This window comes from Hyperolius riggenbachi, chromosome 8 (assembly GCF_040937935.1).
Source record: "Hyperolius riggenbachi isolate aHypRig1 chromosome 8, aHypRig1.pri, whole genome shotgun sequence".
NCBI classification, from domain to species: domain Eukaryota; kingdom Metazoa; phylum Chordata; class Amphibia; order Anura; family Hyperoliidae; genus Hyperolius; species Hyperolius riggenbachi.
The window spans coordinates 105,252,522-105,264,652 of record NC_090653.1 but is presented as its reverse complement, the minus strand read 5'-3'; the positions used below and the strand labels follow the sequence as shown (position 1 = coordinate 105,264,652).

The window sequence follows — 12,131 nt, the reverse complement described above, 5'->3', positions numbered from 1 at the left end:
TGCGATTTTCTGGTGACTGCTGCCCACATTGCGATTTTCTGGTGACTGCTGCCCACATTGCGATTTTCTGGTGACTGCTGCCCACATTAGGATTTTCTGGTGTCTGCTGCCCACATTACGACTTTCTGGTGTCTGCTGCCCACATTACGACATTCTGGTGACTGACTGCTGCCCACATTAGGATTTTCTGGTGACTGCTGCCCACATTAGGATTTTCTGGTGACTGATGCCCACATTGCAATTTTCTGGTGACTGCTGCCCACATGGCGATTTTCTGGTGACTGCTGCCCACATTGCGATTTTCTGGCCCACATTACGATTTTCTGGTGAACACTGCCCACGTTACGATTGTCTGGTGAATGCTGTCCACGTTACGATTTTCTGGTGAACGCTGCCCACATTACGATTTTCTGGCCCACATTACGATTTTATGGTGAACACTGCCCAAGTTACGATTGTCTGGTGAATGCTGTCCATGTTACAATTTTCTGGTGAACTCTGCCCACATTACGATTTTCTGTCCCACATTACGATATTCTGGTGAACGCTGCCCACATTACGATTGTCTGGTGAATGCTGCCCACGTTACAATTTTCTGGTGACTGCTGCTCACGTTACTATTTTCTGGTGACTGGTGCCCACATTACGATTTTCTGGTGAACTCTGCCCACATTACGATTTTCTGGCCCACATTACGATTGTCTAGTAAAATGCTGCCCACTTTACAATTAATTTACAGTGAAACGCTGCCCCATTACGATTATTTGGCACCTATGGGGGGGGCCCATCCAAATATTCGCAGGGGGGCCCAGTGATTTCTAGTTACGCCCCTGCAAAGACCCCTGGAATTCTTGGCCTTTGTAATTCATAATTGGCTGAGACTACCTCAATTACCATACCCCCTTAACGAGTTGTTGTCGGCAGCTCAATCAGCTGTTCCATCTACTCTGTGCAAAATCTTTCAGCCTGCAAAGATTTGCGTTAACAGTTCACCTTCTTACAAAAAGCAGCCATCAAAAGCTGCTAAGTCTAAATGTAAAAAGCCTCGAAAGACTTCCCAGTTAAAAAATTCCTTACCCATAGCATAAAGAAATTATTTCTGTAAAGTCTGAAATATGGAACACACTTGAATGTGATGAACCCAGAGAGACTTCTCAGTCTCAGGTTTTGTTGCCCCAAGCAAAAGCATATGTGGAGCCTACGATAGGCAGAATTATTAACTATATTAAAGGAGTAAGAAGATCTATGCATGTTCCTGATCCCAACCCATATGAATGTTACCTGGATACAGGGTTGTTTGAACCCCCATTTGCTTCATGGGAGATTGGGGCTTTGATTGAGGAGTTTGAGATTGATTGGAAAGCATTTTGCGATTTTTACATCGCAAAAAGCGAAGTGATCCTTAATGCTTGTGTTAATTCTGTGTACACTTTGATTGACTCTGATGAGTGTGACGAATGTTTTGTGGATCCGGTGATTTGTGTATGGCAGACGATTTTGGATGAATTGCACACACACCAACCAATTGACTCCAATAAAGTGACACCATTTTCAGATGATTGTTCCTGCCTTTCTGGAGTAAAGCAAGTGAGTTTAGACACTGTGCGATCTGATGCCTGTTTCTCAGATGTTCCTGCAGATTGTGATTGGCATGAGTGTGTCAGTTTTGTCAAGGATGTGTGGGATCCTTTGTCGTTTAAAAACAGATCTTTCTCTCCCAGTAATTCTTTAAGATCTTCCATCTATGATCCTGCTTTGGGAAAAATTCCTAAACTATGCAGCCTCAAAAGTAATGTTAATATGACTAATAAAGTTTCTCCTGTTGTTGTCACAACTTCTTCCGCAAATAAATCTATGTCTCACTCTGTTCACACCTGTAAAAGCACGTTGCCAGATGACAGTTTTTCCAGTGTTTCTGTCCTGAACACTTTGCAATCTGGTCCACAGATTGCGGAGGCTTGCGCTTTGGAAGCTTCATGTCATGATCGCTGCTGCAGCCGGTATTGCTGGAAGTAGTAGTGCTGCAGCTCAGGCAGTTCTGATCTCTTTCCATGCAAGCTGCATAGCTTTGTCTGCCTTTCCCTGCTGTCAGCTTGTGACTGATTATCATTCACCTGTGTGGGAATCTGCATGTCTGCTCCCATTGGATGACCTCAGTATAAAGATCTGCTTCCTGCAGGACTCCTCGGGTTTTCATAGCTTCAGTTTAAGCCTGTCTTGCTGTCGCTTCAGCCCCCGATCGTGTTTCTTGTTCTAAAAGATACTTTGCTGGTTTTGCATCATATATTGGTTCATTGCCCATATATATGCATACCAGCATGTTTATTATTTTCCTTGTATTCGTGTTACGTTGATACATCAGTGACGCTGATATATACGTACACGAACTGTTTATATCCTGTGTTCAGTTAGTCAGTTCTAGCACGTTGATCACCCGTGCTGAGCTAGTTATCCTGTTCCTGGTCCTGTTTGTGGATTGCGTTCATCTCTGCGAGGAGATAACGAATCCTTCTGAATCCTGTCCTGTTACCGTTTGTGGATTGCGTTCATCTCTGCGAAGAGATAGCGAATCCTTCTGAGTCCTGTTCCCTGTATCGTTCCAGTCCTAAGTCAGTGTTCCTGCTTATGTCATATATCGGTTCATTGCCGATATATACATATGTTAGTCAGACGTTACAAATAGTTTCATTGATAGCTGTAATTGTAATACGCTAGGAAATCATACTTATTGTATATTTATCTGTGTTACGTTCTTCTATCTTGATCCTGCTATTTCCTGACCATCCTGTCCTGTCTTTGTGAGGCACGCCATCGCTGCTACGCATTGCTGCCTCATTCCAGTCTGTCTTGTTGTGGACGCTTGCTGTCACTAAGTAGCGGCTAGCTAGCAAGCGTTCATTCTGTCTACCTGTCCTGATCTCCTCAGTTCTGGTTTATGCGCTCAGCGCTACTTTGCGCTGAGACGTTATAGCGAAAGCATTGTTTGTGGCTGTCGGATCTGCACCGGCTCTGTGCGCCACAATCTCCTTTTGGAGTCAGTCCTCCCCTCCACTATACTAGGGATAGCCTGTTTCCTTGTGCTAGTGTGTGTACCTCCTCCACGTCAGCTCATGCGTTGCATGCTGACTGTGGAGAATACACCACCAAGCCTTACACTTCAGTTTCACAACCTAAAGTGATCTTGGATCGCAAATTTTGCGTTCTGACTCCTCGGAATCGACATTGTTAGCCGAGTCTAAGGGTGAGACAGTGCTTTGATTTAGCGAATCTGATACTGAGGGATATTTGCCTTGTCCAGAGAAGGTTTCTGTGAGCCTGCCCTGTACCATGAATAAAACCATGATGTCCACGCACACTGACATTTGTGAGTCTCTTTCTTGCCCTGAAGATAGTTCTGACTCTCCACCCTGTACTCTGGATGAGTCAATATTGCTGTGCCTAAAATCTCCTGCAGTGACCCTAGAGGCTCGTCTAGGTATTGCTACTCTTCTCACCTGTTTTTCTGCTATTTTGGAATTGCAGTCTAGTTTGACTGCTATGCAGAATTCTGCGTGCAGTGAGATTAGAGTTAGGGAGTCAGTGTGTGTTCCAGTAGATATCCCTGTGCATCCTGTTCATGAAGATGAAACTCAGTCTTAGCGGATTGTAGAACCATCCCTGGGACATTTTCTCTGTCTGCAAAATGTATTTGATGTTCTGCCCTGTAACATGGATAGTTCAGAATCCTTGTCAGAAAATTTGGGAAATGATGCTTCTGAAGTCTTGCTTGATGTTTTGGAGGGCTCTGAGTTCCTCCCAAAGGGTGCAGAACTTTTTGGAGGTGCCTCTTGGGCCGCAGGTCCATTTGAGGTTTTGCCTACTTCAGTAGGCATGACAGGAGTATGCCTTTATATTTGGGTGTTTCCATCTCATCGCTGCTCTACTGACTACTTTTGCAGCTCTTGTGGAGCTTCAGTCATGTGTAGTCAATGATGAGTTTTGGCTAGATACCATTACAGTCACAGAAATTTCTAAGTCTGAGTCCAAGTCTTCTTTTGAAAGTTCAGTACTTGTGACCACTACTCGTGATGATTCTCTGCCTGGTTCTGGTCTTGTCATGACGGACTCTAAGGTTGGCCGTTCCTTGACATGTCGTGAGGTTTCTCTTGTGCTAGTGTACCCCGATGCGCTCTGTGAACCAGAAAGCCCAAGTGTGTCTTGGTTACCAGCATGCTCAGATGCTTCCTCGGTGGAGACATGTTCTGATATTGCCTGCCTGCCTGCATGCCCAGAAGTGGTCCCTGAAAGCATTGATCTTGAAGGTTGTCCTGGTAATCCTGAATCCGGAATGGTCGTAGGTTCCATAGGGGTTCTTGGTAGTTCTCCATGTGAGCCTGGTGAGCATTCTGGCCTCTTGGGATCTCTGCAGAGCTTCAAAGTGTTCTGTGAGATTCTGGGAGAAATTTTTCTTGGTACCCTGGATGGGATCAACAGTGGCTTCTCTGTTGCAAGGAACACTTCGAATAGGTTTTGTGGCAGGTTTGGTATCTTTGGACGCTCCCTGGAAGGTGGTGGGTATTGCTTGGAGGGTGTCGATAGGTTCTTCCCTGGCATTCACAGTACTGATGGGTGTTACGCTGAGACCTGTAGTACTGATGGGCATGTTTCGGTGGCTTCTGCTTCTGACGAGGTCGGTTTCGGGAGGATTGACTCTGGAATTGGGCCTTGTCGGGCTGACCCGACCTTCATGAGTGTTCAGTCAGATTCTTTTGAAAATTTCAGTTTTGTGAGACGTCTGGAGGCCGTCTCTAGAGGGTACTGTAATTATCCGCTCAGCTGTCTGCACAGGCAGACAGCTGTTTGACCATTCTTTAGGTCTGAGTGTTGCAGGTCTCTGGAAAAGAGACCTGTCTTTGCTTTGCAACTTTCAGAATTGCTCTGCTGCTGAGGAATTTGCATATACTTGTCATACAAATTGCCTAGCTGCCTCCTTTGATGGCTTGCAGTATAAATACCTTTTGCTCCCAGAATCCCTGGCTGGTCATAGAGGTTTGTTCCTGCTGAACTCACCTGGAGTGTCAGCCATTGCTATCTTAGTGTAGCTAATTCTTGGGGAGTGCTCCTTGCATTCCTATTTAGTGCAGTCGGTTTGTGTATAATTTGTACTGCCTATTCTGTCTTGTCTGTGCGATTGCACGGTCACCAACGGTTGGCGATAGTGAATCGTTCTGTCTGTTGGGATCGCACTCGCCCTAGCGGTAGCGGCAGTGGTTCCTTCTGTACTCTGCCTGGGAGCGTAGGCCAGAGCTGCGGTTGATACTGGCTACTCCTTCTGTCTTGCGATTGTCTTGTCGCCAGCGGCAGTCGACAGGAAATCGTTCTGTCTGTTGGGATCGCACTCGCCCTAGCGGTTACGGCGGTGGTTCCCTCTGTACTCAGTCTGGGAGTGTAGGCCAGAGCTGCGGTTGCTACTGGCTACTCCTTCTGTCTGTCTTGTCTGGTACGAACGCTTGCTGTAGGCTCGGTGAGGTAACCATTTAGCAAGCGTTCGCGTCCTCTATTTCATGTTTGTGTTTCATTGGTTAGTTAGGGTGGCACGCTTATCACTGAGCGCCTAACGCACGGTGATCGTGATTAAACGCGTTCGCTGTTGCGAATGAGTGCGGTGTTCACGTTTAGCTAGCGTTTGTTATTTTCCTTGATGTTCTTATCTTGGTTATTTGCTGTGTCTTTGCTACCCTTGTGCTCTGTCCTGCTCAGTCTTGTGTCACTATTGGCAATCGCCATTCTTGCGACTGCGTTCCCACTTTGCTTCCGCTGTTGTGTGTTCACCGTCGCTGGGTGGCGACTAGATTGGTGGACACACATACATTCTATCTCTGTGCTCTTTCAGTCTTGTGTCGCTGTTGGCAATCGCCACTCTTGCGATTGCGTTCCCACTTGGTTTCCGCTGTTGTGTATTCACCGTCGCTGGGTGGCGACTAGTTTGGTGGACACACACACATTCTGTCTCTGTGCCTACTTTTCCCTCTACAGGTGCATTGCACCAAATCTGGGTTCTATCGTTTAATACGCTTGTGGAGGACTTCCGCAGTGTCAGCGCACATCTTGTGCGCTGACCACGGAGATATCCCACAATCGTTACACATGCAGTGCACACGTGAGCTACTGTTTACATCTGCGCAGCGCGTACTGGGAATGCATCCTCCACTTATCCAATGGCCTCTGAGAACCACCCTGGAATTCACTGACGTCAGCGGCTCGCCAAGACCCAGAAACCCGAGCTGCAGCCCCGGTCTCGGCATCATGCCGCCGTACAAGCACCGCAAACCTTACACTATAACTGAGCAGATTTTCAGTTCAGTGGAGAGGAGAAGAGACAATGGATAGTGCATGAGCAAGTAGCTTCCAGCAGGTGTCCTAAGTTAGTAACAATGTTGCCGTTCATCACTTGTCAGTTAACGATCTGAATAAACAATGTCGTGGAACAACTGTACACATTACACTCTATGCTAGTTTCTTGGCCAAGTCCTTTCAGAACAGTCCCCTCGGCTGAGTTTTTTCTAGAATGTGTATGAGCCTTTATACTTAATCAATATCTATTCAAGCTAAATAAACGCCATTTAACTTACAAATCAATCATAAATCAGGTTTTATTTTAGTGCTGGGTTACTGAAATGTGATTTCTAAGACAGGCCAGTGCACTGAGCTGCTCAGCTAAAGCTACTGTGTGTTTTGATGCCATTGGCCATATTCTTTCAAGAAGAATGTGTTGCATTAATAAGCTAGTGTCATGCCTGCTAAGGAAACAGAGGTTGTCCTATCCTCCCTGAACAAAGATTTTATAGTTGCCTTATGATATTCAGGAGGATGCTGAACTAAGGTCCTAGGACTTGTTTGCTGGACATGCATGCTTTGCACAATAGATTGTAAATGTGAGAGTCAACATTTTAGTGGACAGAAGGCATGACAAGTCTTTTTATAATTCCATTTGCATAATCACTATTTCATTAAACCTACCGTAACATGTGTCTGTTAAAGCAAAACTGAACTGAAAATTAAAAGTCAAAATAAATATACACATGTTATACTTACCTCCATGTAGTCTACTCATCGATCTCTGTCTCCTCTCCTGCATTCTGTTTGTCTTCTATGAGCAATGGAATTCTCTGTCCTCCATTTTAAAATGGCCCTTACCCCCATAACAGCTTTCTGGTCAGCACACTGTTAAACTGTAATATCACCCACTTGAGCCAATAGGGAAACATGGACATTACCTTGCTAATTAGTTGTCTTTTCAGTTATAACTGACAGCAACTGATATATACAGTGGCTTGCAAAAGTATTCGGCCCCCTTGAAGTTTTCCACATTTTGTCACATTACTGCCACGAACATGAATCGATTTTATTGGAATTCCACGTGAAAGACCAATACAAAGTGGTGTACACGTGAGAAGTGGAACGAAAATCATACATGATTCCAAACATTTTTTACAAATAAATAACTGCAAAGTGGAGTGTGCGTAATTATTCAGCCCCCTTTGGTCTGACTGCAGTCAGTTGCCCATAGACATTGCCTGATGAGTGCTAATGACTAAATAGAGTGCACCTGTGTGTAATCTAAGGTCAGTACAAATACAGCTGCTCTGTATGGGCCTCAGAGGTTGTCTAAAAGAATATTGGGAGCAACAACACCATGAAGTCCAAAGAACACACCAGACAGGTCAGGGATAAAGTTATTGAGAAATTTAAAGCAGGCTTAGGCTACCAAATGATTTCCACAGCCTTGAACATCCCACGGAGCACTGTTCAAGTGATTATTCAGAAATGGAAGGAGTATGGCACAACTGTAAACCTACCAAGACAAGGCTGTGTACTTAAACTCACAGGCCGCACAAGGAGAGCGCTGATCAGAAATGCAGTCAAGAGGCCCATGGTGACTCTGGACGAGCTGCAGAGATCTACAGCTCAGGTGGGGGAATCTGTCCATAGGACAACTATTAGTCGTGCACTGCACAAAGTTGGCTCTTATGGAAGAGTGACAAGAAGAAAGCCATTGCTAACAGAAAAGCATAAGAAGTCCCGTTTGCAGTTTGCCACAAGCCTTGTGGGGGACACAGCAAACATGTGGAAGAAGGTGCTCTGGTCGGACGAGACCAAAATGGAACTTTTTGGCCAAAATGCAAAACGCTATGTGTGGCAGAAAACTAACACTGCACATCACTAAGAACACACCATCCCCACTGTCAAATATGGTGGTGACAGCATCATGCTCTGGGGTTGCTTCTCTTCAGCAGGGACAGGGAAGCTGGTCAGAGTTGATGGGAAGATGGATGGAGCCAAATAGAGGGCAATCTTGGAAGAAAACCTCTTGGAGTCTGCAAAAGACTTGAGACTGGGGCGGAGGTTCACCTTCCAGCAGGACATCGACCCTAAAGATAAAGCCAGGGCAACAATGGAATGGTTTAAAACAAAACATATCCATGTGTTAGAATGGCCCAGTCAAAGTCCAGATCTAAATCCAAGAATCTGTGGCAAGATCTGAAAACTGCTGTTCACAAACGCTGTCCATCTAATCTGACTGAGCTGGAGCTGTTTTGCAAAGAAGAATGGGCAAGGATTTCAGTCTCTAGATGTGCAAAGCTGGTAGAGACATACCCTAAAAGACTGGCAGCTGTAATTGAAGCAAAAGGTGGTTCTACAAAGTATTGACTCAGGGGGCTGAATAATTACGCACACCCCACTTTGCAGTTATTGATTTTTAAAAAATGTTTGGAATCATGTAAGATTTTCGTTCCACTTCTCACGTGTACACCACTTTGTATTGGTCTTTCACGTGGAATTCCAATACAATTGATTCCTGTTTGTGGCAGTAATGTGACAAAATGTGGAAAACTTCAAGGGGGCCGAATACTTTTGCAAGCCACTGTAACTGACAGCAACTGATACATTTCAGTTCTGACAAAATCTTGTCAGAACTGGAAGGAATAGTTGTAATAGGAAAATGGTGAGCTTCTGAGAGGAACTGACGGCGAGGTAAGTATAAGTATAAGCAGGACATATCAATGAACTGGTTAGGTGAAACAGATTTGAAGTTATTGGCTGAAAGGACATCTGACCTGCATGGTATAATATGGAGGCTGCCATATTTATTTCCTATGCATTGGTATTATCTAAATCACATACTTGAAACAGGCATGTTGCTGTGAGGATCTGCGTGGCTGCCTGCGCAGGCAGGCAGCCTTTTGACCACTGTTCAGGTCTGCATTCTGCAGGTCTCTGGAAGAGAGACCTTTTGTCAGTTGTGCAGCTTGCTGCTGAGGAATTTGCATACGTTTGTCATGCAGATTGCCTAGCCACATCCCTTGTGGGCTTGCTCTATAAAGAGCTATGTTTCCCACAGTAAGTTGCTGGTCATAAGAGTTAGTCCTGTGGAACACTCGCCTGGAGTGTCAGCCTTGCTCTTTGTTTGAAGATTAGCCTAGAGTAATTCCTGGGACTGCACTAGGCAGGTTTCCCTAGTGCAGTTAGGATTGCTTATCTGTTTTGTTTGTCTGTTGCGATTGTCCTGTCCCAGCGGTGGTCTGCTGTTGTGTATGCACCGTCGCGGGTTGGCGACTAGTTTGGTGCACACAGATACAATCTGTCGCTTTGCTCTCTCTCCTTCAGGGCTATCTTGCCCTGCGTTCCATCCCTTCGTGCAATTCCTGTCTGGCGTGTGTGGCAGGGCAGAGGAGCTGTTCCTCTGCACTCCACAGCTCCCCCTGTCGACAGGAATTTCCCTCTACAGGTGCATTGCACCTTTTGCTGGGTTCCCGCAAATTATACGCTTGTGGAGGATTTCCGCAGTGTCAGCGCACGTCTTGTGCGCTGATCACGGAGAGAATCCCACAATCGTTACAGTTGCAAATAGAGATGGCTGGAACCTCCGATTTTCGGTTCGCGAACCTCGAACGTGAACCTCCGCAAAAAGTTCAGTTCGAGCAAACTTTTCGAACCGCAATAGACTTCAATGGGTAGGCGAACTTCAAAAATTAGAAACATTTATGCTGGCCACAAAAGTGATGGAAAAGATGTTTCAAGGGGTCTAACATCTGAGTTTTTGCATGGGGGAGTGGGATACACGCCAAAAGTCCCGGGGAAAAATCTGGATTTGACGCACAGCAGCGTTTTAAGGGCAGAAATCACATTGCATGCTAAGTTGGAGGCCTAAAGTGCTTTAAAACATCTTGCATGTGTATACATCAATCAGGTAGTGTAATTAGTGTACTGCTTCACACTGACAGACCAAACTCACTGTGTAACGCTTTAAAGCTGTTTGTGTAGTGACGGCCGGGCTGGACTGGTGTGCACCATGACGAGAGTGCAGGTGATGGCGGCTTTCCAGCCCATATGGTCGCCGGGCTGAGGTAGCTCAATGACAGTGAATGTCCAGCTGATCGAATTTGGTCTTTCCACAATCAAGCAACGACCTTATTATCTTGTTTGTGCCCCCCCCCCCCCGGGACACTCATATAGCCCGCGGTCATTGCTTCATTGTGATACGCAAGCCCCTTCAGCCAGCCAGAAAAATTAGGCAGGCATGTACACGCACCAGAAAAATTATTATAGTGGCCGCTGCTAACAGCGGCCTTAAAAATTCAGGAATCCACCTGGAGTCCTGGACCCTGTTGGTGGTGGCAGAGAAGGCAGTCAAGCGGCCTGCAGGCAGAGATGCTGTGTGGGGACCGACTTAGTCATAGGGCAGGCAGTCACACGACGTGCAGGCAGAGATGCTGTGTGCAGGGACTGACTTAGTCTTCGGACGGGCAGTAGCCCTCCGGGATCCATGCCTCATTCATTTTGATAAAGGTGAGGTGCTGAACACTTTTGTGATCTAGGCGACTTCTCTTCTCGGTGACAATGCCTCCAGCTGTGCTGAAGGTCCTTTCTGACAGGACGCTTGAGGCAGGGCAAAACAGAAGTTGGATGGCAAATTGTGACAGCTCTGGCCACAGGTCAAGCCTGCGCACCCAGTAGTCCAGGAGTTCGTTGCTGCTCACAGTGTCTACATCCACACTTAAAGGATACCACAACCGAATGGTTGTGGTAAAATTGATTGCTGGACTGTGTAGGGGGTGATGCATACCTGCATTTCCTCCCGCCCCCCTCCGTCTGCCCCCCTTTTTGCTGCATGTGCGCTCCATTACACCGAGCGTCACATGATTAGTATGTGACGCTCGGTGTAATGGAGCGCACACGCAGCAAAAAGGGGACAGCGTGCTTCTGAGCCTGGCACTATGCGCCGGCCAGAAGCGAAGGGGGAAGGACATACTGCGCACACAGGGTGCAGTATGTCCGGGGCAGAGGTCAAGCAAGTCGCCGCACACCGGAGTGTATAGAGTATGAACGGCGGCAGACGGAGGGGGGCGGGAGGAAATGCAGGTATGCTCTCATCACCCCCTACACAGTCCAGCAATCAATTTTACCACAACCATTCGGTTGTGGTATCCTTTAAGGCCAGGTAGTCGGCTACCTGCCAGTCGAGGCGTTGTTGGAGGGTGGATCTGGAAGGGCTAAGGCGAGAAGTTGGACTAAAGAATGTCCGCATGTCCGACATCACCATGAGATTGCTAGAGCGTCCTGTCCTTGCCTTGGACATGGGAGAAGGATTACTGGCAGTGGTACCTTTATTCCGTTGTGCTGTGACATCACCCTTAAACGCACTGTAAAGCATAGTTTCCAGCTTGTTCTGCAAGTGCTGCATCCTTTCTGCCTTCTTGTGATTTGGAAACATCTCGGCCACTTTGTGCCTATACCAAGGGTCTAGTAGTGTGGCCACCCAGTACAGCTCATTCCCCTTGAGTTTTTTTATACAGGGGTCCCTCAACAGGCTGGACAGCATGAAAGATACCATCTGCACAAAGTTGGATGCAGACGTACTATCCATCTCCTCTTGCTCTTCCTCAGTGATGTCAGCTAAGTTCTCCTCCTCCCTCCCAGCCACGACCAATACCACTGGAAATTTGAGCAGCACAAGCCCCCTGTGACGCCTGCTGCGGCTGTTCTTCCGCCTCCTCCAAAAAAAAAAACACCTTCCTCACCATCTGACTCCTCTTCCCCACACGACTCTTCCTACTCTTCCTCACCCCTCTGTGCTGCCGCAGGTGTTG

The 12,131-nt window shown here is 46.7% G+C and overlaps 1 protein-coding gene across 1 annotated transcript in view; it reads right to left on the bottom strand.

Annotated features, from left to right (window-relative positions):
* LOC137529059 (integrator complex subunit 6-like) overlaps positions 1-12,131 on the bottom strand; it is a 163,471-nt gene that overhangs the window by 133,944 nt on the left and 17,396 nt on the right. The gene's annotated exons all lie outside the window — the stretch shown is intronic.